This window comes from Cibotium barometz, chromosome 66, assembly GCF_041138505.1.
Source record: "Cibotium barometz isolate CiBa-2024 chromosome 66, ASM4113850v1, whole genome shotgun sequence".
Lineage (NCBI taxonomy): Eukaryota > Viridiplantae > Streptophyta > Polypodiopsida > Cyatheales > Cibotiaceae > Cibotium > Cibotium barometz.
Window position 1 is genome coordinate 7,170,223 of NC_141111.1, and position 27,114 is coordinate 7,197,336.

At 42.1% G+C, this 27,114-nt stretch overlaps 1 protein-coding gene across 10 annotated transcripts in view; it reads left to right on the plus strand.

Moving 5' to 3' along the window:
• The first annotated feature begins 605 nt into the window (after positions 1–605).
• LOC147602709 (uncharacterized) overlaps positions 606–27,114 on the plus strand; it is a 62,928-nt gene continuing 36,419 nt past the window's right edge. For 7 of the 10 annotated variants that reach the window (XM_086797630.1, XM_086797634.1, XM_086797631.1 and 4 more), the window contains exon 1: positions 606–788. The gene's annotated coding sequence lies outside the window, so the exon portion shown is untranslated. The remainder of the gene's footprint in view (positions 789–27,114) is intronic. The other 3 variants (XM_086797639.1, XM_086797637.1, XM_086797640.1) reach the window with 1 other exon arrangement.

A 27,114-nucleotide genomic window follows, 5' to 3' on the forward strand; every position in this document is an offset into this window, starting at 1 on the left:
TTTTTTACCATGCACCTAGGAGCAGCTAAATGGACCTTGGGTCCATTTGGAGGTTGGCACTCAATACAAATATGCAGCCCATAGAATACCATCCCCTAGAGGGACCCAAGGTTAGTTTCAGATGACCAATCCCATGATTGCTCATTAGCCAAATCAACCTTGGGTCGATTTAAGAGAATTAGACGCATAATTTTTCTATACCATCGCAGACCGGCCAAATTGACCCTGGGTCATTTTCAATAACCAGACACATGATTGTTCTCCTTTATTGTACCATGCATGCACCTAAGATGAACCAAATGGACCCAAGTTCCATTTTAGTTTTAGGGTTTCAAGTTTTGAATTCAAATATCAAGGTTCGGAAATTAATGAACGATTCAAATTTCAAATTTTGTTGACATCATCTTAGGAGATTCAAATACCCAAAAACTATGTTTTGGAGACCAACCAAATGGACCGAAGTTCCATTTCATTTTTAGGGTTTTACATTTTGAATTTCAAATATCTAGGGTTCCAAAAGTAATGAAAGATTCAAATTTCAAATTCTATTGACATCATCTTAGGAGATTCAACTATGTTTTGGAGACCAATTTTCAGACTTCATTGAAAGAAATTCAAGCAAGGGAGAGCTTGAAAGAGATAAAGATAGAGAGACAACAAAAAGAGATCAAGCTAGAGTACCTAGCAAGATTGGGCCTACTCGTAGAATCAACTCCAAGAACTTGCTCCGCGGATAGCTCGAGGAACCACTGGAACAAGAACCGCTCCTAAACTTGCTGTAACTACTGGTATGTCATACTTATGAATTGTTCTTCTTCGATTGTTGAAGTGAGAGATGCAGTATGGAGCAGAGGGTGATAGGAGAAGGTCATGTTTGAACAGAGGGCTGGTGGAGGGATGTTGAAGAGAAGAGGGTGAGGAGGGTGAGGAGGCACGTGGAGGAGGGAGGTCGAGAGGGAGGTCGAGAGGGCAGGGAGGAGAACAGGTGGAGAGGGATGTTGTCATGAGGGATGTAGGTGGAGAGGGAGTTGATCAGAGTAGAGTCAATTCGATTGAATCACGAGAGAAAGGTGATGAAGAGAGGTCGGAGAGATCCTCGGGGGGGTCACTCTTAATAAACCCCGCATAGCACGTGCGGCAAGAGAGCGACACTGGTGTTGTTCATTAGTGATGCCCAATGTGATGCATTGTTAGTGAATTTGAAATCTTCATTGTTCAGAGGAGTGATTGGAAATGTGATGCATGGAGTGGTGCTATGGGATGATCACAATCGTGTAGGTGACTTTGCCATGCAGGTCCTACAGCCCTTCATGCTTGTATTTGTGCATAGGGGTGATGAGACTTTGCTACACATTCCAAATAGAATAGTCACCCTGTTATTTGAAGAGCAAGAAAAGGCGAAAACAGATTTGGCAAAGCTACAATATCAAAGACCAAAGCATCCGTTGGTGATCGAGGATATGGTGGAAGCATACCACATGATGGGTTGAGGAGTAGCCTTATACGGAATGGGATTAGCTTCAGAGATTGTGTTGCGTAATGGCGTGGATGTCATTATCATCGATGATCCTCATCGAATCAGGTTCTTTGATGCATATTTCAGCTGCCTGCATCAATTTGAGGGTGCCAATGAAGGGGAAGCGGAGGAAGGAGAAGGAACGGAGGAGTCAGAAATGGAGGGATCAAGAATAGAGGGGTCAGGAAGTGGATCCGAGGATGCATAAGAGGAAGGACATTTGGAACACCGTACAAAAAGTAAAATGGATCAGAGTTCACACAGGCAAATAGAGAAGGGCATAACCATAAGGGAAGCTGGGAGTGAAGGATAAGGAAAGGTTGTGGAAGGCAAAGGAAAGGCATTGGAGGTTCCAGAAGTGTGCAAGAAGCCCGAAAAGGTGTTCCTGTTCAAAGGAGATGCAAGTGGAGAGGGTGGCATGGATGGCATGACATTGGAAGGAGAAGAAGTCGGAGGTGTAGAGGGTGACACAAGATTGGAAGGAGGCATAGATGGAATTGGAGAGGGAGGGTCCACATTGGAAGGGATTGTACAAGTAGAAGCTGATGTCCTCGATGACGGGACCACCAACAAATGAGCCTATGACAAAGAGTTGAATAGCTGAGCTACGGACCCATCAAAGTGAAGGAGGAGATGAGAATAAATAGTAGAGTGATGTGCAGTTGTAAATGCACTTTTATAATAAATAGTTGATTTCTATTTTTCGGTGATTAATCCACTTTTATAATAAAGAGTTGATTTTTTTTTCCAGCGATGAGTTTGCAATTTTCTTGAAGTGTTTGTTTAAAATAACAAAAGTTGTATATTGACACATGAATGGTGTATATGTACACCATCTATCCTAGAGAACAATCACTTAGTACGGTGTATTGAGAGCTACTAGCTGAAACATCAAACACTGGAGCATGGTCCAACTTTTCTTTTTCGTTGGGTGATACCTGCACAACACTATCAGGACTGCCATATGACGATTCACTAGATCTCAATCTTCCTATCAATGCATTAGATCCACTAGTAGAGGACTCTCCAGGTCCACTCAAGGCTTGACATTGATGTTTTGCATTTGCTGCAGCATTACCATTTCCTGCATCTGCATTTGCTAACTCTATAGTTGGCGCATACCAACTGCTCATTTCATCAGAAACAACATCTCTGCTCACTTGCATTTTGTGAGTGGAAGGGTTATAACAACGATACCCTTTGTGATGCAGAGTATATCCAATAAAGATGCATTTTTTAACCTTTGGATCCAGCTTTGTTCTTTTCTCATTAGGAACATGAACATAAGCTATGCAACCAAATACCTTCAAGTGAGAAATATCTGGTTTCTTACGTGTATACATTTCTTCAAGCATCATGCCATGGACAACTGCAGTGGTGGGGGTTCTGTTTATAATTTAAATAGCAGTCGCTATTACTTCAACCCAAATAGGCAGGCATATTTTTCTCATTTAGGATCGCTCGTCCTACTTCTGCAATGTGCGTGCTCTTCCTTTATGCAACCCCATTCTACTGACGGGCAGGCCTGCATGAGTACTTCCTTTGAATTCCCTATTCTTTTAGATATTCATTCAATTCTTCTGAAAAATACTCTCCCCTTCCATCGGATCTTAGCTTCTTAATATCACACCTTTCTCTTTTTCAACCATGGCCTTAAAAGCCTTGAAGTGGCTGGACACTTCACTTTTGTGCTTCGTAAAATAAATCCACACCTTCCTAGTGTAGTCATCAATAAAGGTCACAAAGAAATGGCATCCACCAATAGAAGCGGCTTTGGTTGTCCACACATCCGAGTGGATCACTTCCAAAGGGCTTCTGCTCACCTGAGCATTTTTCGAAAATGCATGTCTGGCCTGCTTGCCCATTTGGCATGCTTCACATACCTTTTGCATTCCCTCAACTTTGAATTTAGGCAAACCTGCAACAATGTTTTTTGTTTGCATAGATTTCAGCCTTTGTATATTCACGTGCCCAATGCGCTTGTGCCATATCTCAATATCTGCAATGACACCTCTCCCATGCGCAAACATAGCAGCTTTCACCTCAGACATATCTACATCCAAGGTAATCATTCTACCATTTTTGTTGCATTTTGCAACCAAGCGGCACTTATTTTTCAAGTCCTCAACAAAGCATCCATCAAGATTAAATTTGATTTGCAGACCTTGCTCAACCATTTGGCCAATTGAAACTAGGTTCTTGGTGATGTTTGGAAAATGAAGTACATCTGCCAAGTACTTCGTTTTGCCATCCTGCCAATGGCACTTTACCAACCTACGTAATTGGATGCGCAGTCAGTATCATCACCTGTTTCAACATAACCTAGCTTATTCAAATTTTTAACATCACGAAACCACTCACTATGACTGGTCATGTGGTTAGAAGCACCTGAATCAACATATCAAACATCACTGCAAGTTGCAGCATCTCTTGTCATGGAGTTAACCATATGCTGCATCACAAAAAGGTGCTCATTTCTATCATCACCATGCCTGCTTGATGACGCATAGTTGCTTTGCTGCAATTTCCCACTTTTGATGTCACTCTGCTTTTTATAAAAGGTCTTCTCCTTGTGTCCAGGTTCTCCACAATAATAGCATTCTGTGCTGCTATTTACTTTCTGGTTCCTTTTCCATGAACCACGGCCTCTTTAGCTCTCCCTTCCTCTAGAACTACCATGTCCTCCTCCGTAGGACTAGATTTTTTGTTGTTGCTGTTGGTTCTAATTTCCTGTGTGGCCACCAAAACGGCCTCTTCCTCTACCCCTGCCTCTACCTGTATTCGAGTGGAAGGCAGACTCTTGAGAAGTTGATGTGGTTGAACCACCATTCCTTTGCTCTTCACTCAGCAAGAGAGCAATAAGTTCCTGAAAATCAAGAAATGTTTCATGGACTCCAATCGATGTCCGGAACTGTGCATAATCCTTCCCAAGACCATTCAAAGTCACGGACTTTAAGTCCTCATCATCAAGTGCTCCAATTGAGACAAGAGAATCTGCAAGACCTTTCATCTTCAAGGAATACTCATTTATACTCAGATTTTTCCTCTGCACATTATGCAACTCCTGCTTAAGTTGCATCTTTCGTGCATTTGTATTTGTGCTATACAGCTTCACCAATGTATCCCATGCCTCCTTAGGCATCTTTACATCTTGTATATGCACAATCATGGAATCTAAAATACTCACAAACAATCAATACAAGCATTTCCTGGCTTTTTCATGCCATTCTTTAAAGGCCTTTACCTCAGTAGGAGTGGAAGCACCTCCCAAGACGGGTTCTACACTTTCCCCGCTGATGTACTCCCAAACTCCCTTTTCCATGAGGAAGTTTGTCATCCTGAACTTACATGCTTGGAAGTTATTCTTGTCAAGCTTTTCACTGACAATGGTAGATAGATTCTCAGACATTTTACAAATCAGCAAACTGAAACAACAACCTGTAAACCCAGCAAATGCCTCACAAGGGAAAACAACAAGAATTCTGCAATCAGCCTCAAAGGGGCAGTGGCAAGCAACCACGAGTCACTCCAAGTGACGAATATGCATAAACACAGGAACCCAAACTGGCCTCTATTTCTCAGAATCTCTGCATCGGTGTCACACAACAACCTCTCTGTTACAAATTGCGCACAGGTCAAAATACGGCATACATAGTCAAGAACATCCACTTCTCCCGAGTGCATGTGGAAACTTTGCGATGCCAAAACGAACCTCGAAACAGTCCCGAATCGCATTTTTAATGCGTCAAAAATTGCTTCGCAATCAATTTTTCTCAAGATAATGCACCCGAGCTTCATATCAGAGGGCGTTTGAATCAGTGACAATGCACCTTGCACTTACGATTGTGTGCCTACAGAGATATGCTTCCTAGCATCCAAAATGAAAGGAGGCGCAGATCCTCTTACCAGGGTATCACGACCTCTACTTGCTGCTTGAGCTCCTCACCATGAACCAAGCTCTGATACCATGTAAAGATTATAGGAGAGAGGGAGGAGACTCGATTGTAGCTTCTTCACAACATACACAAGAGAGGGGACACAAGGTGTGGAGGCTGAAGCTTATCTTCACTTACTTGAAAATAGCACGCAACAACAATATAATAGGAGAGGGGTATACCCTATACGTCAAACTCTAGAATACGTGGTTCATATGTGAACCCAAGCCAAAACATACGTGGCAGTATAACTACGCCACCAGTACAACCAACATAGGCAGTGACATAAATGATAGTCACCCAGGAGATACATCGGGGCTAGAGCTTGATATCTCAACACTCCTCGAAAGTTGGAGCATGTGTAGGGGTGTGGAGAGGCTTCTAGACGATGTGCACACCATTCTTAGATGTAGGAAGGCTAAACCAGCCGGAGAGGGAGAAGCCGTATAGGTAGGCGCCTAGTTTAGGAGGCTACAGGATGCAAGAAAAAGCATTCAAGTTGATGCTCAAGGCAAGAAAAAGCATTCGAGTTGATGCTCAAGGCTAAGGGTGATGTGAGGGAGGAGGAACACAAGCAATAGTTGCTATTTTTCGAGAGCAGTGGGCAGCAAGTTTTCATCATCTCCTTCGAATGTGTCGTGAAGATTTGCTGTCAGGAGAGCCCAGGTGTGCAGGAGAGTAGGCGAGTTTCGAAATGGGCTTTTTTGGCTAGCAGAGAAGGGGGATAGGAAAGAGAGAGAGAGAGAGAGAAGGATACATGAGCATGGTGAATGGTGAATGGGAACATAGACGTAGCAACAACGAGGAGGCAGGAAAACAAAGATCACAACCACATAAGACAAGAGTGGAGGAAAAGTAGTGAGCTTGTATTCCTTGCAATTGAGTATGAAGACCAAAGTCAACCCTTTGGCTTTATACAAGACCTTTTTTAGGGTTGGTCTAACCCTAACGTTCGACTACTAGACCTAGTGTCACTCAATCGGCCATTATAGTTCCGAATTGAGTTCCCATCGAAGCGGCCCTTTCCTAGTAGCATCATGAATAATATACAAGGCTCCACTACTTTCCCTACCCTTTCAATTAAATTGATTCCGCTATTTACAAAAGAATTATGCTATTCCGCATATGTATAAGGAATAGATCAAAATTGTGGCGGGATCCACTTCTTCCACTATTAACCGGGTTAATATGCTTCCCTTCCTGTTGTAGATCCAGTCCCTTGGATCTATGCAAAGAAGAGAAGGCTGTTCTGTTTGATCCAATTGAGGAGTCATCTATGTGCCAAGGGGTTTGGATCGCGTCGGCAGAACATGTTGTTAATGTCATCAAGTGGTAGTGTTCTATTTGTCATTGTGTGTTTACCTTTAGACAGGTTCTTGGTGGACACAAGAGATGTTATTGGACTACTTGTCTCTCTCTTGTCACATGTTCTCTTGCTACTTTTCATGTGTTCATCTTGTCTCAATGGCCTCAGAATCCATGCTTCTCATTTCAGAAGACATCACCAAGAACAAGAAGAAACCAACAACAATGAGGTTAGTTAAAAAAGAGGGAGTACAAGGAGAGAATTGATCTTATGGACGATGCTTTGGTGAAGCCCTGCAAGGACCTGATAGGTCAACATTCCTCACAACAAAAGCACTAGAATCATTTTGTTCATATTTGGAGTACCCAAACTATTGTTTTTGTCATACTTTTGCCGTGACATAACACCTAGATTTGTATTATGTTGCCATTTTCATAAAGAAAACTGTGCTTAGGGTCAAAGCCATTGAATCTAAGGAAATAAGTGCCACTTTTACAGAGCTTGATGAGGAAGTATGTTGTTGCGTTTGGCCCATCTATTTGACAAAGACCCAGAACTATCTACACTTGCCTCGGTCAACTTGCATATGGTTTTTCCATCTTGTAAGATACATTCATCACTTACATGCAAGAAATAGTTTTTTTTTTTTTTTGGTGGGGGGATTGTTTGGGGAATACGTTGCAACATTTAGAGCATTAGCATTGAAAGTGCTCAAAATTTAATAATCACATAGGAGGACAATCTCGGGCCAAAAAAAGTTTTGGCAACGTTATATTGACTACAAGACTTTGGTAAAAAAACGCAACAGATCAAAAAGCATGTGAAGACATTTCAAGGGGCCAAAGCATCTCCACAGTTCTCCTCATAGTGTTCTTCCAAAGGATCGTCTAGGTGAATCAAGCCCTCTAATTGTCTGAGTCACTGCACAGTTCGTTGACCAAGAACGGGTGCTCTTTCCTTTGATGTGAGAATCCTGAGGACAACAATGTAAGGTCCTATAGCTTGGTTTCTTCAAGTTTCACTTGGATGCAAGGTAGTGCGGGAGGGCGTGCAGTGGCTTGAAAAGGCTACCGAGGAGGAATTTGAAGAAGAGGGTGAAGAAGCCTTCTCCATTGAGTCTAAGGCTAGTGTCATCAATAGAGATGACATAATCAACCTTCAGAAGGATGTTATCCATAAGAGGAACGTGGTGCTCTGATTTTTATCCTACAAGCTTACCTTTCTCCTTGCTATGCACTCTTCTTGGTTTATACCTCGCTTTGCTCTTCCTGGCTATGGTTGTGCTCATAGTCCACCTATGCACCTCTCTTCCTACTACCCCCTCCTCTTTTTGCTGCTGCTTTTCCAGCTCCAATTTGTGACCAAGAATCACATGCCCATTTTCCAGTCGATGCCTCCCATAATTGCTTGCGAGGTGAGGTGAATTCACATGCTCGCCTTCTCCTCTCATCTCTATCTCCTTTGGGTCATGGAATCACCGCCTAGTTTTTGGCAGTGAAACCGCCCTCTTTTCTTTTTCCCTCCCACTTCTCCCTCGTGCGTTCAAGCGCCGATCGCCTTTCCCTGGTCTCTATCTCGTTTGGGTCATGGAATCACCGCCTACTTTTTGGCAGTGAAATCGCCCTCTTTTCTTTTGCCCCTCCCCTTCTCCCTTCTCCCTCCTTTTGGTCATGGAATCATTGCCTACTTTTTGGCAATGAAACCACCCTATTTTCTTTTGACCTCCCCCTTCTCCCTCATGCGTTCAAGCGATCGATTTTTAAAGCTACCCACGTGTTGTTAGATATCTGACGTGCACATTATGCTACGTGGCTTCAGGTGTTGGGAGGCTTCCTTAGGTGGGCTTGTAGTCTTTGTGACCATTTTGTTGCCATGGCATTGCTTAGGGACCCAAATATACGAATTGCCATCATAAAACCCTTGGACCCTAAGGATGAGAGGTTTTGTGTGGTCCCCTCTCGTGTTGCATTCGTTGCATCAATTAGCCCATGGGGGGGGAGGGGGGGGTGGTGGTTGATGGCAAGGTTTCATGGGTACCCAAAGCCGAACTTCTTTCCCTTTATTACTTGTCGATGGCAAGAAGTCCTTGTGGACCCATTATTGTGTGATGCTCTAGGGAGGTGGTGGGGTTACCTTAGCTTTCGGGATGATGGGGGCTTTGGGCATAGAGGGTGGAACCGGAACTCATTCTTTTAGGCTTGGGTACCTCCATACCCTTGGTGACCTCTCCACATAGGTGCAATGTAGATGTTCCATTGGGGAAGCACATGGTGGCCGTCCTCTCCAACCAATTGACTTTGAAAGAGGTGGGCATGACCCATGGCCTTCCTAGGCTGTATTGTACCTATGAGAGTCACAAAAACTTGCATGGCAATAAGTGGTTATGAACCAATGTAGGTATATGAATTGAACCTACCATGCTAGCATTTTGTCTATTGATTGAAATCATTGTCAAAGGGGTAGGGATAAGGGATACCTAGTGGAAGTATTTGCAAAATACCTCGATGGACAGCAGGTTGTAGCTTGCTCCCGTATTGATCAATGCTTGTGTTTGCACCTTCTATCCCTATACCTACAATCCTACCATAGTTCTAGAAGGGGAAATGCTTTGGTCTTTTTTTCCTCCTGGATCCATGAGTTTGGCCATGTTAATCACTATGTTGGTCCCTTGTCGTGATTTAAAATTTTGTTTAAGCTCCTTTTCTTTTTCTTTTTAGCTATGTAGGGCTCTTAAACTATCCTCGGTAAGTGATATGTAATACCGCTTGAGTTTACTGCCATTTATATAGCCTACCTTCTCGACACCATCGAAGGTCTTGATGTGCACTATCCCCTAGTAACTTGATAAGGCCCTAGCCCTAGATACTTTAGCTTCCACTTGGTGTTACACATGCAGGGCTAGATCTCTTCTAAGAGTTTCTCAAAGGCCAAAAGCGAAGCGCATATCCATGTACTTATTGAATCTTACCATTTCGGAATTCTTTCTTCGTAGTCATCAGCTTTCCTGGTTTCACTCAAGCACATCCTTAGAGATATAATTGTTGCTGATTTTCTTTATTGGCAATGGGCAATGCTAGAAGGGTTATTTAACCCAAGTGCCTGCATCATTTTAAAGTTCAACTTTCAAATTACGACATCATCATCATTTTATATAAATTCACTTCAGTTTTTTTTTTTCTTGAATTGGAGTTTGTCTTATTTTAGACAATTCACAGGTCGATTGTTTTACATCTATCGAGCTACAGCCTTTAAATTTTGAGCTGAGTGTTTCCCTGCAATGTAAGGAAAATAGCAGCCTTTCTTTGTCTATTTCGGATCCGAGGATTTTGTATCTTCAGCTTTTCTAGGTTTAACACGCTACGTCCTTATCTTACGGTAGGCGGCCAATTTTGCACCCTAACAAACAACAGTTCCAGCATCTTGTTATTAGCACAATTAGGTCCTTTGTGAATTTCCACGTGTAATTTTTTTGAAAATTTAATTGAGTGATGTGGTTGTAATTTAATTAAAATTTAATTGAGTTGCTAGTCATCTTGCAAATTAAGCTAAAATTGCTTTTTAACTTTCTCTTGCATCCAATACTAAGAGGCAGTGCTTTCGGGCACTTGTGCACTCGTCTTATACTGCTTCATAGTGAGGCAAGTATTCGCACAACGAACTAGCAGATCCTTAGTGTCTTGAACTCGGAATTTTGATCTCGTTCGGGTGTCTTTGAACTCAGATTCTTGTTTTGCATCGATTTCTTCATTGTGATGCACACTTTATGTGGTTTGCCAACCACATTCTCTCTTCGTGCGGAATAATTTCTAATTGAATAGACCCAGTGGTATTCCTTACATCGCATGCCTACGGTTGTGTCAGGATGATGTTTTAGAATACAATCAAGTGTAATAAACATAGTGCTAGGGCTATTCAGCTGATCTTCCTTGTTTGTGCACAGGTGTGGATTAGGAGGCACTGTTGTGCACAGGAGGCATTGTTGTGGAGAGAAGCCCGCCTTGATATGAACATGCCTAACCGCAAAACGAAGAGAGGTTAGGTCTGCCTTTTGCCCTCTGGTGCAGGTGACGCGCCTGGTGCAAGTGACGCACCAGGTGACTTCCCTAGGAATTCTAAGGATGCTCCGGATGAAAAGAAGAATACATTGAAGCTGGCTCCAATCTCTGATGAACAAAAGATTAATCCATTCACTACTGCTCCAAATGCAATTAATGAAAATACGTTCAAGATGAAAAATCCTTTCGTTTTTCTCCGGAACTGTCTTCCCCTATTTGACGAAATAGGGAATCCCAAGATGAATGAAGATGCATTGTATGCTGCAGTTGGGAAGACGATGATGCATGCACAAGAATGCTACGGGTTAGTGGCATGGATCACTTTCATTTGCATCATGGAATTATACTTTCAATCTTCATTTTCCTTTTTCAGGACGATCAAAAAGCCTTCTAATAAAGAGCTGTTTGCTTTGGAAATTCGCTAGTGAATGTTTGGTATAATATTTATGTTACGTTTTGTTTTTCATAACTTTCGAAAAGCCAAAAACAGAATCCAATGGTCGGATATTCCATGCAAGTTTCTTGATGGGTCTTCGGTGCCTTACACGACCCTCTTATGATCCAACTATTGGCAATGATGTGTTAGATGTACAGGTTAATATTGGAGAGGATAAGACTGTAGAGGATGGAAACAGAACTTCAACCTCATCTAATGAAAGCCTTGATATAACGCATGAGCAGAATGATGAAGCTCCAAAAGGCAGGGCTGGGGCAGGAAGATCGGATTTCAAGGTGTTCGTAAATGATCATGTTTTAAGAAAGAGAAAGAGAGATGTTGATGATGATATGGATTCATGGTGTAGTGTGTTGGTCATAGAGGTGAAGTGGAACCCAGATGATGATGATTCCATGTTTCAGGCTGCAGAATATGCTGTGAGGGCTGCACGCAAAAACTTCAAAAAGGGTAGGGTTGCTCCGATTTATCTTCAGGTTTGGAGTAGGAAAACGTGGACCTATGCTATCCTTGACGTCTATAGATAAATGCTGGTAATATTACTTCAAAATCTTTTGATAGTTTTGAAGAGGAGGAGAAAGAAAGATGGAAGAGAGTAGTAGGACATGAACAATTTCAGAAAAGTAGTTTCACCAAAGAGTACTTACAATTGAGGCTTGAGACTACTATAGAGAGGTTAAAAAGAAACAGCTACTTTCAGTCGTCTCCAAATGAGAAGTACCTTGATTGCTTCTTTGCATAGAAGCAATCAAGAGTACCTCTTACCCAGTTTCAAAGAAGAGAGTGCAGGGTGGACTATGGGAGCGAGACTATTCTATGAGGGTTTGTTGAGGATAGTTATAGGAGATAGGGTTGCGTCATGGACCGTGGATGATGTCACACGGGCATATGACATGAGGAAGAGAATGGTAGCTTATGAATGGAAGAGAGTTTTTGGGAAAGACATTCCAGTGTAGAGATGTTGAGAGTTTTTTTTTGGGTTGCAAAATGAAGTACTTACACTAATAAAAGAGATAGAACAGGCTTGAACTAGGACTCAGCAGTTTACCTTTTTGTAAAGAGACGTTGAAAGTTTCCATGTTCCCATGTTGTTGAAGTTAAAGATCACATACTGCAGAACGCTCATGTAATAGCAATAACATACTGATGTTTGGAATGAAAGTAGGCAAGTCAAACTTTGTGATCAACATCTTCTTTTCTATGTGGAATATTAACAAAGCCAAAAGTTTGGATAATGTGTTTGATGCCATCCTAGGTTCTTATCTTACTTTAAAAATGAGCCCCTTTAAGCTTATCCAACAGATCATCATTTTTGGGATGGGGAACATGTTCTTTATTGTAGGCCTTATTGAGATCCCAACAGTCAATGCACATGTAGAAAAGAACTGCATTAAAAAAAAAAAACCAAAAGCATAGTTGAAGCAGATGGTGAAGTTCCTCTCAAACAATTACTTCATGTGTTTTGCTACTTCTTCCTGCTCTACCTTAGAGAGTCCATATTCCGTTTTTTTAATTGGCTGACTACCTACTAACAAGGGCATGGTGAACATCTCTTTAAGCTGATGAGGCATACCAACAAAATACTGAGATAAATCTTAAAGCATTTGTTGCGTATCAACATCCTTATCAGCTGGGATATTGCTAGTAGTAATTGCAAGGCAAATAAAGGGTGGGGCTTCTTGAGATCTATGGCAACTAATTTGCTGTAATCAATTCCACTTACCATTTCAGTCAGCCAGCTGGTTTAGGTTTTTGATCGATTTCTTCTGTGTACCCATGAGTACTACCCATGCTAGGATTGAAACGATTGGCAAATTTTGGTAAATTTTGGCTCAATACCTCAGCAAGTGTGGCATCTTTCTCAATTGTCTGAGATGACGTGCTTTTGTGTGATTGAATGTAATGTAACTTTCCTTTTTCAGATACTTGCGCGGACAATGAAAGTCAAAAAATCTGTTGCATGTACTTTTTAACCATGTGATTGTGGACATAAAAATCAGCTAGGTATTGTTTCAGTATCAGTGGGAAGACAATGGTGTGACCATCAAATTCTTGAACTGGCCTGACGTAATAGCTGTGGGAATAATCCTGCAAATGCAGACCAATGTGGAAAATTTTATTCTCATCAACCTTAAGATAGAAGTAAGCTTTTGGTTTCACCTCAAGTTTGTTTTGGGTGCAGTGTTCCCTTTGAACTTGTGGACAGAGATCTTGTCTTTCATATCCTTACAAGGATGGTCTCTTTCCTTGGCCACCTGCATGCCCACCTGCATCATTTTGTTTCTACATGTCATACTCATGGATGGTTCTCTCACAGAAATCCTCAGGTTGAGCACAGTAGGATCTCATGGTCTCAATGAGCTTGTCATCAGTGAGCTCAAAATCAAATGTATTCAAATGTATGTGAGAATTGTGATCCAAAAAGGGAACAAGAGGGTTGACCTGTCCCACTAGTGAGAGTCAATCCCTGAGACCAGAGCATCATCCTTTGGCAATGGACACGAACAGTGCACCTCATGGAAAGTGCTCTCCCAACAATTGACCTCGAATAGAGGGCTCACCCAATGGAGCACCAGCCATGAATCCACCCCACTGAGGGCTCGAGAACGCATATCGACCACTGACTGCTCCTCGTGTTGGGGCATGGACTGATTGTGCTTATCCTAAATTGCCATGGATATGGCATGGCCAATCTGTTGGTTGATTTGCCAGCCCAACTGCTGCAAAGCGCCTGTGACAGTGTGTATTACCATGTCATCCCTTGTAGTACCACTGCTAATACATCCTTAAACTACACTTGTTATCAAATGATGGGGAGTCAGGATGGGCAGGCATACTCGTGCCATTAGCAAATGATTCCATAGTGGCATGCAAGGCTCAGCAACGTCTCTCTGATCATCAATGTTGGGAATCACATCGGATTCTTTGTTATTGTAATAATTATCCAACCACAGTGCCAAGAGTAATGACTGTAATAAAGGTACCTTTAGGACAAATTTCCTAACTAGTGGATGCTATTGCTCCACTGAAATGAAGAAGGTTGCAAAAAATAATTCGAAGGAGTCAGGTTACTTGCTCGAACGGGGTGGTTTGTACTCTTTTTTGTTTGGGGGAGTACTCGTTGCATCAAATTTGTGTCACTCAATTACTGCCCTCGCCGTTCTCTCCTGAACATTGAAAATTCAGGAATATGCATCTGAATCAAAAGCCCGAAGAGGTCTCTTGATTTGGTTTCAACCCAGTTGCAAACGTTGTAATGAAAAAGTGCTCTCAATTTTGGTTGGAAGTCATTACTACAGTGGTGTGTGAAATGCCCGAAATTTTGCTTGTAACACAATGCTGTGTCTACAACTTTACGCCACCATTTCACACGACACTTTGCCTAAGCTTGTTTGAGGTGACAGGCTCTGTAGAGATAGAAGTGAAGGAGGTGGTGGTAAGGGTAGAGGCAGGAGGTGACAGCATTGCCAGAAGGAGAGGCCCACTGTGGATTGATAGAGGTGACAAAAGAACAGAGGATGAAAGGTGATGGACAGGGGTGCCAGAAGGAGACAAGTTTTGGAAGAAGAGATGCCTTGTGTGATGTATTAGGACAGCCATCTTTTGTATTTACTTAGCACACACTAACTTGTATTGCAAATAACCTTGAATACTCTCATCTTACATGAAGAAACCCTTTGGTTCTTACACATGATGGAACCCTACCCTAATGCAAGAAGAAACCTTTGTTTCTTACGCAGAATTTTTAGAGTTCACTTCTCTTGTGCTAGATAGTACCAAACCTTAAAATTTAAGATTTGCGGTTCATCACAGTTTTTGTTCCCATGTCGAACCATGATATTTCATCTTTCCATGCATTACCACATCAGACGACAACTTGAAATGTTCTTACTGAGAGGGGAGAGTAAGAGAGTAAGGGAGATAGAGACAATAGAAAATGCGACATGAGATTGGGTCCCTTTACCCAGTGAGGGCTCCCTCCTGCAATGTACAGGAGTATTTGCTTTCTTAAGAGAACTGGGGTTACAAGTGCCGACAAACACTCTGATGAGATGCTGCGTGTATGCACGAGATGAAGGGGTAAAATTGAAGCAAACAAACAACACCCGGACTGATGGCTGCTGTAGCTAAGAACTCCACGCTGCTGTAGGAAACTATGCAAGGCTGAAGCTGAAGCCCCATTGTTGTCCACGTCCGTGCTGAGGTGTGAGTAAGTACGAGAACATAAAAGAGAAGAGAGACTGCTGTAGCTTTGTCTTGGAAGCAACCAGCCTGTTGCTGTGCTGTAATTCCAGCAATAGGACTCCGTAGGCACTCCGTCTGGACGCTGCCCTGCTGCGGGAGATGGCTGGAAACTGAGATCTGAACTGGGTGACTGCGGGCTACAATGGAACTGCTGGAGGAGGCTGCAGGAGCAGGGCTGGAGGCTGGAGCTGAAGACAGAAGATGCCAGAAAGAGTGAGGGGGGGGGCAGACTTTATAGGTTGCAGGGTAGGCAGCGGCCAGAGGAGGCAACTAACTGTAGGGGGTTGACCGCTCCTAGTCGGCCACCTGGTCGGCCTACCAGTTGCTAGCTGGGCCGACTAACTGTAGGGTAGGCAGCGGCCAGAGTAGGCAACTAATGCTTCCAAGACAGATCTACAGCAATCTCTCTTTATCTTCTCATACTTACTCACACCTCAGCACGGACGTGGACAACAATGAGGCTTCAATTTCAGCCTTGCATAGTTTCCTACAGCAGCGTGGAGTTCTTAGCTACTGCAGCCATCCGTCCGGGTGTTGTTTGTTTGCTTCAATTTTACCCCTTCATCTCGTGCATACACACAGCATCTCATCAGAGTGTTTGTCGGCACTTGTAACCCTAGTTCTCTTAAGAAAGCAAATACTCCTGTACATTGCAGGAGGGAGCCCTCACTAGGTAAAGGGACCCAATCTCATGTCGCATTCTCTATTGTCTCTATCTCCCTTACTCTCTTACTCTCCCCTCTTCGTGGTTTGCACAGCTCCGCACGGTTTAAAGAAGGTTCTGCTGCGTATCACCTAAGTACTAATACGAGCATACTACAACCATTGTGGTTTGCAAGAACTTTTATTTGCCTTTCAGCAAGTACAATGCAAGGAAACCATGTGTACTCGTGGAATGACCTATAGTCATTTTACTACATGCATTATGAGGAAAACAAAGAGACATAGGAATCTTGACTCAGTAAGAACATTTCAAGTTGTCGTCTGATGTGGTAATGCATGGAAAGATGAAATATCATGGTTCGACTTGGGAACAAAAACTGTGATGAACTGCAAATCTTAAATTTTAAGGTTTGGTACTATCTAGCACAAGAGAAGTGAACTCTAAAAATTCTGCGTAAGAAACAAAGGTTTCTTCTTGCATTAGGGTAGGGTTCCATCATGTGTAAGAACCAAACGGTTTCTTCATGTAAGATGAGAGTGTTCAAGGTTATTTGCAATACAAGTTAGTGTGTGCTAAGTAAATACAAAAGATGGCTGTCCTAATACATCACACAAGGCATCTCTTCTTCCAAAACCTGTCTCCTTCTGGCACCCCTGTCCATCACCTTTCATCCTCTGTTCTTTTGTCACCTCTATCAATCCACAGTGGGCCTCTCCTTCTGGCAATGCTATCACCTCCCGCCTCTACCCTTACCACCACCTCCTTCACTTCTATCTCTACAGAGCCTGTCACCTCAAACAAGCTTAGGCAAAGTGTCGTGTGAATGGTGGCGTAAAGTTGTAGACACAGCATTGTGTTACAAGCAAAATTTCGGACATTTCACACACCACTGCAGCAATGACTTCCAGCCAAAATTGAGAGCACTTTTTCATTACAACCTTTTCAACTGGGTTGAAACCAAATCAAGAGACCTCTTCGGGCTTTTGATTCAGATGCATATTCCTGAATTTTCAATGTTCAGGAGAGAACGGCGAGGGCAGTAATTGAGTGACACAAATTTGATGCAACGAGTACTCCCCCAAACAAAAAAGAGTACAAACCACCCCGTTCGAGCAAGTAACCTGACTCCTTCGAATTATTTTTTGCAACCTTCTTCATTTCAGTGGAGCAATAGCATCCACTAGTTAGGAAATTTGTCCTAAAGGTACCTTTATTACAGTCATTACTCTTGGCACTGTGGTTGGATAATTATTACAATAACAAAGAATCCGATGTGATTCCCAACATTGATGATCGGAGAGACGTTGCTGAGCCTTGCATGCCACTATGGAATCATTTGCTAATGGCACGAGTATGCCTGTCCATCCTGACTCCCCATCATTTGATAACAAGTGTAGTTTAAGGATGTATTAGCAGTGGTACTACAAGGGATGACATGGTAATACACACTGTCATAGGCGCTTTGCAGCAATTGGGCTGGCAAATCAACCAACAGATTGGCCATGCCATATCCATGGCAATTTAGGATAAGCACAATCAGTCCATGCCCCAACAGGAGGAGCAGTCAGTGGTCGATATGCGTTCTCGAGCCCTCAGTGGGGTGGATTCATGGCTGGTGCTCCATTGGGTGAGCCCTCTATTCGAGGTCAATTGTTGGGAGAGCACTTTCCATGAGGTGCACTGTTCGTGTCCATTGCCAAAGGATGATGCTCTGGTCTCAGGGATTGACTCTCACTAGTGGGACAGGTCAACCCTCGTGTTCCCTTTTTGGATCACAATTCTCACATACTTATGTTTTTGGGCAAGTGCTTCATGTGAATACATTTGATTTTGAGCTCACTGATGACAGGCTCATTGAGACCATGAGATCCTACTGTGCTCAACCTGAGGATTTCTGTGAGAGAACCATCCATGAGTATGACATGTAGAAACAAAATGATGCAGGTGGGCATGCAGGTGGCCAAGGAAAGAGACCATCCTTGTAAGGATATGAAAGACAAGATCTCTGTCCACAAGTTCAAAGGGAACACTGCACCCAAAACAAACTTGAGGTGAAACCAAAAGATTACTTCTATCTTAAGGTTGATGAGAATAAAATTTTCCACATTGGTCTGCATTTGCAGGATTATTCCCACAGCTATTACGTCAGGCCAGTTGAAGAATTTGATGGTCACACCATTGTCTTCCCACTGATACTGGAACAATACCTAGCTGATTTTTATGTCCACAATCACATGGTTAAAAAGTACATGCAACAGATTTTTTGACTTTCATTGTCCGTGCAAGTATCTGAAAAAGGAAAGTTACATTATATTCAATCACACAAAAGCACGTCATCTTAGACAATTGAGAAAGATGCCACACTTGCTGAGGTATTGAGCCAAAATTTACCAAAATTTGCCAATCGTTTCAATCCTACCATGGGTAGTACTCATGGGTACACAGAAGAAATCGATCAAAAACCTAAACCAGCTGGCTGACTGAAATGGTAAGTGGAATTGATTACAGCAAATTAGTTGCCATAGATCTCAAGAAGCCCCACCCTTTATTTGCCTTGCAATTACTACTAGCAATATCCTAGCTGATAAGGATGTTGATATGCAACAAATGCTTTAAGATTTATCTCAGTATTTGCTCGTATGCCTCATCAGCTTAAAGAGATGTTTACCATGCCCTTGTTAGTAGGTAGTCAGCCAATTAAAAAAACGGAATATGGACTCTCTAAGATAGAGCAGGAAGAAGTAGCACAACACATGAAGTAATTGTTTGAGAGGAACTTCACCATCTGCTTCAACTATGCTACTGGTTTTTTTTTTAATGCAGTACTTTTCTACATGTGCATTGACTGTTGGGATCTGAATAAGGCCCACAATAAAGAACATGTTCCCCATCCCAAAAATGATGATGTGTTGGATGAGCTTAAAGGGGCTCATTTTTAAAGTAAGATAAGAACCTAGGATGGCATCAAACACATCATCCAAACTTTTGGCTTTGTTAATATTTCACATAGAAAAGAAGATGTTGATCACAAAGTTTGACTTCCCTACTTTCATTCCAAACATCAGTATGTTATTGCTATCACATCAAATCACAAAATTCAAACTTACATGAGCGTTCTGCAGTATGTGATCTTTAACTTCAACAACATGGGAACATGGAAACTTTCAACGTCTCTTTACAAAAAGGTAAACTGCTGAGTCCTAGTTCAAGCTTGTTCTATCTCTTTTATTAGTGTAAGTACTTCATTTTGCAGCCCAAAAAAAAAACTCTCAACATCTCTACACTGGAATGTCCTTCCCAAAACCTCTCTTCCATTCATAAGCTGCCATTCTCTTCCTCATGTCATATGCCCGTGTGACATCATCCACGGTCCATGACGCAACCCTATCTCCTATAACTATCGTCGACAAACCCTCATAGAATAATCTCGCTCCCATAGTCCACCCTGCACTCTCTTCTTTGAAACTGGGTAAGAGGTACTCTTGATTGCTTCTATGCAAAGAAGCAACAAGGTACTTCCCATTTGGATACGACTGAAAGTAGCTGTTTCTTTTTAACCTCTCTATAGTAGTCTCAAGCCTCAATTGTAAGTACTCTTTGGTGAAACTACTTTTCTGAAATTGTTCATGTCCTACTACTCTCTTCCATCTTTCTTTCTCCTCCTCTTCAAAACTATCAAAAGATTTTGAAGTAATATTACCAGCATTTATCTATAGATGTCAAGGATAGCATAGGTCCACGTTTTCCTACTCCAAACCTGAAGATAAATCGGAGCAACCCTACCCTTTTTGAAGTTTTTGGGTGCAGCCCTCACTGCATATTCTGCAGCCTGAAACATGGCATCATCATCATCTGGGTTCCACTTCACCTCTATGACCAACACACTACACCATGAATCCATATCATCATCAACATCTCTCTTTCTCTTTCTTAAAACATGATCATTTACGAACACCTTGAAATCCGATCTTCCTGCCCCAGCCCTGCCTTTTGGAGCTTCATCATTCTGCTCATGCGTTATATCAAGGCTTTCATTAGATGAGGTTGAAGTTCTGTTTCCATCCTCTACAGTCTTATCCTCTCCAATATTAACCTGTACATCTAACACATCATTGCCAATAGTTGGATCATAAGAGGGTCGTGTAAGGCACCGAAGACCCATCAAGAAACTTGCATGGAATATCCGACCATTGGATTCTGTTTTTGGCTTTTCGAAAGTTATGAAAAACAAAACGTAACATAAATATTATACCAAACATTCACTAGCGAATTTCCAAAGCAAACAGCTCTTTATTAGAAGGCTTTTTGATCGTCCTGAAAAAGGAAAATGAAGCTTGAAAGTATAATTCCATGATGCAAATGAAAGTGATCCATGCCACTAACCCGTAGCATTCTTGTGCATGCATCATCGTCTTCCCAACTGCAGCATACAATGCATCTTCATTCATCTTGGGATTCCCTATTTCGTCAAATAGGGGAAGACAGTTCCGGAGAAAAACGAAAGGATTTTTCATCTTGAACGTATTTTCATTAATTGCATTTGGAGCAGTAGTGAATGGATTAATCTTTTGTTCATCAGAGATTGGAGCCAGCTTCAATGTATTCTTCTTTTCATCCGGAGCATCCTTAGAATTCCTAGGGAAGTCACCTGGTGCGTCACTTGCACCAGGCGCGTCACCTGCACCAGAGGGCAAAAGGCAGACCCAACCTCTCTTCGTTTTGCGGTTAGGCATGTTCAAATCAAGGCGGGCTTCTCTCCACAACAGTGCCTCCTGTGCACAACAGTGCCTCCTAATCCACACCTGTGCACAAACAAGGAAGATCAGCTGAATAGCCCTAGCACTATGTTTATTACACTTGATTGTATTCTAAAACATCATCCTGACACAACCGTAGGCATGCGATGTAAGGAATACCACTGGGTCTATTCAATTAGAAATTATTCCGCACGAAGAGAGAATGTGGTTGGCAAACCACATAAAGTGTGCATCACAATGAAGAAATCGATGCAAAACAAGAATCTGAGTTCAAAGACACCCGAACGAGATCAAAATTCCGAGTTCAAGACACTAAGGATCTGCTAGTTCGTTGTGCGAATACTTGCCTCACTATGAAGCAGTATAAGACGAGTGCACAAGTGCCCGAAAGCATTGCCTCTTAGTATTGGATGCAAGAGAAAGTTAAAAAGCAATTTTAGCTTAATTTGCAAGATGACTAGCAACTCAATTAAATTTTAATTAAATTACAACCACATCACTCAATTAAATTTTCAAAAAAATTACACGTGGAAATTCACAAAGGACCTAATTGTGCTAATAACAAGATGCTGGAACTGTTGTTTGTTAGGGTGCAAAATTGGCCGCCTACCGTAAGATAAGGACGTAGCGTGTTAAACCTAGAAAAGCTGAAGATACAAAATCCTCGGATCCGAAATAGACAGAGAAAGGCTGCTATTTTCCTTACATTGCAGGGAAACACTCAGCTCAAAATTTGAAGGCTGTAGCTCGATAGATGTAAAACAATCGACCTGTGAGTTGTCTAAAATAAGACAAACTCCAATTCAAGAAAAAAAAAACTGAAGTGAATTTATATAAAATGATGATGATGTCGTAATTTGAAAGTTAAACTTTAAAATGATGCAGGCACTTGGGTTAAATAACCCTTCTAGCATTGCCCATTGCCAATAAAGAAAATCAGCAACAATTATATCTCTAAGGATGTGCTTGAGTGAAACCAAGAAAGCTGATGACTACGAAGAAAGAATTCCGAAATGGTAAGATTCAATAAGTACATGGATATGCGCTTCGCTTTTGGCCTTTGAGAAACTCTTAGAAGAGATCTAGCCCTGCATGTGTAACACGAAGTGGAAGCTAAAGTATCTAGGGCTAGGGCCTTATCAAGTTACTAGGGGATAGTGCACATCAAGACCTTCGATGGTGTCGAGAAGGTAGGCTTTATAAATGGCAGTAAACTCAAGCGGTATTACATATCACTTACCGAGGATAGTTTAAGAGCCCTACATAGCTAAAAAGAAAAAGAAAAGGAGCTTAAACAAAATTTTAAATCACGACAAGGGACCAACATAGTGATTAACATGGCCAAACTCATGGATCCAGGAGGAAAAAAAGACCAAAGCATTTCCCCTTCTAGAACTATGGTAGGATTGTAGGTATAGGGATAGAAGGTGCAAACACAAGCATTGATCAATACGGGAGCAAGCTACAACCTGCTGTCCATCGAGGTATTTTGCAAATACTTCCACTAGGTATCCCTTATCCCTACCCCTTTGACAATGATTTCAATCAATAGACAAAATGCTAGCATGGTAGGTTCAATTCATATACCTACATTGGTTCATAACCACTTATTGCCATGCAAGTTTTTGTGACTCTCATAGGTACAATACAGCCTAGGAAGGCCATGGGTCATGCCCACCTCTTTCAAAGTCAATTGGTTGGAGAGGACGGCCACCATGTGCTTCCCCAATGGAACATCTACATTGCACCTATGTGGAGAGGTCACCAAGGGTATGGAGGTACCCAAGCCTAAAAGAATGAGTTCCGGTTCCACCCTCTATGCCCAAAGCCCCCATCATCCCGAAAGCTAAGGTAACCCCACCACCTCCCTAGAGCATCACACAATAATGGGTCCACAAGGACTTCTTGCCATCGACAAGTAATAAAGGGAAAGAAGTTCGGCTTTGGGTACCCATGAAACCTTGCCATCAACCACCACCCCCCCCTCCCCCCCCATGGGCTAATTGATGCAACGAATGCAACACGAGAGGGGACCATACAAAACCTCTCATCCTTAGGGTCCAAGGGTTTTATGATGGCAATTCGTATATTTGGGTCCCTAAGCAATGCCATGGCAACAAAATGGTCACAAAGACTACAAGCCCACCTAAGGAAGCCTCCAACACCTGAAGCCACGTAGCATAATGTGCACGTCAGATATCTAACAACACGTGGGTAGCTTTAAAAATCGATCGCCTGAACGCACGAGGGAGAAGGGGGAGGTCAAAAGAAAATAGGGTGGTTTCATTGCCAAAAAGTAGGCAATGATTCCATGACCAAAAGGAGGGAGAAGGGAGAAGGGGAGGGGCAAAAGAAAAGAGGGCGATTTCACTGCCAAAAAGTAGGCGGTGATTCCATGACCCAAACGAGATAGAGACCAGGGAAAGGCGATCGGCGCTTGAACGCACGAGGGAGAAGTGGGAGGGAAAAAGAAAAGAGGGCGGTTTCACTGCCAAAAACTAGGCGGTGATTCCATGACCCAAAGGAGATAGAGATGAGAGGAGAAGGCGAGCATGTGAATTCACCTCACCTCGCAAGCAATTATGGGAGGCATCGACTGGAAAATGGGCATGTGATTCTTGGTCACAAATTGGAGCTGGAAAAGCAGCAGCAAAAAGAGGAGGGGGTAGTAGGAAGAGAGGTGCATAGGTGGACTTTGAGCACAGCCATAGCCAGGAAGAGCAAAGCGAGGTATAAACCAAGAAGAGTGCATAGCAAGGAGAAAGGTCTATTGATGACACTAGCCTTAGACTCAATGGAGAAGGCTTCTTCACCCTCTTCTTCAAATTCCTCCTCGGTAGCCTTTTCAAGCCACTGCACGCCCTCCCGCACTACCTTGCATCCAAGTGAAACTTGAAGAAACCAAGCTATAGGATCTTACATTGTTGTCCTCAGGATTCTCACATCAAAGGAAAGAGCACCCGTTCTTGGTCAACGAACTGTGCAGTGACTCAGACAATTAGAGGGCTTGATTCACCTAGACGATCCTTTGGAAGAACACTATGAGGAGAACTGTGGAGATGCTTTGGCCCCTTGAAATGTCTTCACATGCTTTTTGATCTGTTGCGTTTTTTTACCAAAGTCTTGTAGTCAATATAACGTTGCCAAAACTTTTTTTGGCTCGAGATTGTCCTCCTATGTGATTATTAAATTTTGAGCACTTTCAATGCTAATGCTCTAAATGTTGCAGCGTATTCCCCAAACAATCCCCCCACCAAAAAAAAAAAACTATTTCTTGCATGTAAGTGATGAATGTATCTTACAAGATGGAAAAACCATATGCAAGTTGACCGAGGCAAGTGTAGATAGTTCTGGGTCTTTGTCAAATAGATGGGCCAAACGCAACAACATACTTCCTCATCAAGCTCTCTAAAAGTGGCACTTATTTCCTTAGATTCAATGGCTTTGACCCTAAGCATAGTTTTCTTTATGAAAATGTCAACATAATACAAATCTAGGTGTTATGTCACGGCAAAAGTATGACAAAAACAACAGTTTGAGTACTCCAAATATGAACAAAATGATTCTAGTGCTTTTGTTGTGAGGAATGTTGACCTATCAGGTCCTTGCAGGGCTTCACCAAAGCATCGTCCATAAGATCAATTCTCTCCCTATACTCCCTCTTTTTTAACTAACCTCATTGTTGTTGGTTTCTTCTTGTTCTTGGTGATGTCTTCTGAAATGAGAAGCATGGATTCTGAGACCATTGAGACAAGATGAACACATGAAAAGTCGCAAGAGAACATGTGACAAGAGAGAGACAAGTAGTCCAATAACATCTCTTGTGTCCACCAAGAACCTGTCTAAAGGTAAACACGCAATGACAAATAGAACACTACCGCTTGATGACATTAACAACATGTTCTGCCGACGCGATCCAAACCCCTTGGCACATAGATGACTCCTCAATTGGATCAAACAGAATAGCCTTCTCTTCTTTGCATAGATCCAAGGGACTGGATCTACAACAGGAAGGGAAGCATATTAACCCGGTTAATAGTGGAAGAAGTGGGTCCCGCCACAATTTTGATCTATTCCTTATACATATGCGGAATAGCATAATTCTTTTGTAAATAGCGGAATCAATTTAATTGAAAGGGTAGGGAAAGTAGTGGAGCCTTGTATATTATTCATGATGCTACTAGGAAAGGGCCGCTTCGATGGGAACTCAATTCGGAACTATAATGGCCGATTGAGTGACACTAGGTCTAGTAGTCGAACGTTAGGGTTAGACCAACCCTGAAAAAGGTCTTGTATAAAGCCAAAGGGTTGACTTTGGTCTTCATACTCAATTGCAAGGAATACAAGCTCACTACTTTTCCTCCACTCGTCTTATGTGGTTGTGATCTTTGTTTTCCTGCCTCCTCGTTGTTGCTACGTCTATGTTCCCATTCACCATTCACCATGCTCATGTATCCTTCTCTCTCTCTCTCTCTCTCTCTCTTTCCTATCCCCCTTCTCTTCATGTGGCGAAACTTGGAGCGAGAACCCGGAGGCCATGTTTCGTGACACCCGTGGACCCGAGAGTACCGATGGCTTGCGACATATGGCAAGAGACACGTGACTGATGACCACCCCTTCAGCATAGCACTTTGTCCCACAACAATTGAGGTTGGAGGTAGTTCGGTGCTTCCATAACATGGTGTCATTCTCATCTTTCAATATTTTGAATTTAGTTGTTTCTTATCTCTTGGATCTTCTTATATTTTTGGTTGTTACTTATCTAGTGCCATCATAGGTGGTCTTTGATAGCCAAATGTCCCAAGAAAAGCCATTTGTAGAAAAAGTTTGAAACTCAAGAAGTGAGAGGCCAAGTGACGTAACATTTGAGTATGGCCATCTCAATCCTCTGGAATGATTTTAAGATACGAAATACATTAGCTTGAATGGACTCCAATTGTTTCATTGTAGGACAAAAATTGCAATAGCTTGAATGGATTTAAATTAGCTTGAAACAGTTCCGTGACACAGCCTCCTGAGTAACCAGGTGATCGATTCCAAGAGATGTGCAAATAAGGTAGGGAATTATCCCATGCTTTGCAATATTGAAGTCATCGTCATCTTTCCATATTTTGATTTTAGGTATTTGTTATCTCTTGGATCTTCTTGCAGTCTTGGCTACTATTTATTTCGTTCCATCAATAGGTGGTATTTGATAGCAAAATGTCCCAAGAAAATCCATTCATAGAAAAAGTTTAAAACACAAGAAGTCATACGCCAAGTGAAGTAAAGTCTGAGTATGGACATCTCAATCCTCTGGAATGGTTGCGGGACATAAATTGCATTAGCTTTAATGGATTTAAATTTTTGTTTCATTTTGTAGACAAGAACTACATTATCTTGAGTGGATTTAAATTGGTTTAAAACAATTCCATGACAGCCTCCTGAACCCTCGGCCCTCCATCTAGGATCCACTGCCACCATGGCAACCATGTGGACTAGGTGTCGTAGATCCTCGTAGGTCTTAGTTCCAACCCTTGGTAAAAAACAAGCATCCATTTGAAAAAACCCATGCTTGTTTGAAAGCTAGTATTCATGTTCACTTTGTGTTGTAGCTTCACGAAATCATCCAATTCTATCATTGAGCAAAATACTATCTCAAAAGGCATGACTTTTCAAATGGTCTGTTTTGATCATCCTTGACGATGTGTGCACACACTACTTAATCTATTCGAAAGTAAACTTTGTGGCCACACGTGTGAAATTTTGCTATCCTAGTTCAATTTTGAACCATCCAACTCAATTCCCACTTCCAATCCATCTAACCAACGTTGCAATTTTGATCATGATTTAGGCTCCATCGAATCTTGTGCATGTCATCACTCCAACGACACAAGCAAACTATTCCCATGAAAGGAAGTAGGCTAGAAGGATTAACAAAGGCAATTTTGGAGTGGCAAGCCAACGTGCTAAAGAAAAACCTTCATGATCAGGATGAATTCGGTATAGGCAGCAAACACAAAGCTACACACAAGGTTGTTGGGACTGAATTCAAACTTGATATCCAATCACCATACTACTACATGCTATAAATGCTTTTGGTTCTATAGCTATTAATGCAGTATCAAAATTAGAGCCAAGTCACACTATGTCCCAGATTCACTAAAGTGGTTCAAGTCGTCATGTTCACGCTGTTAAGGTGA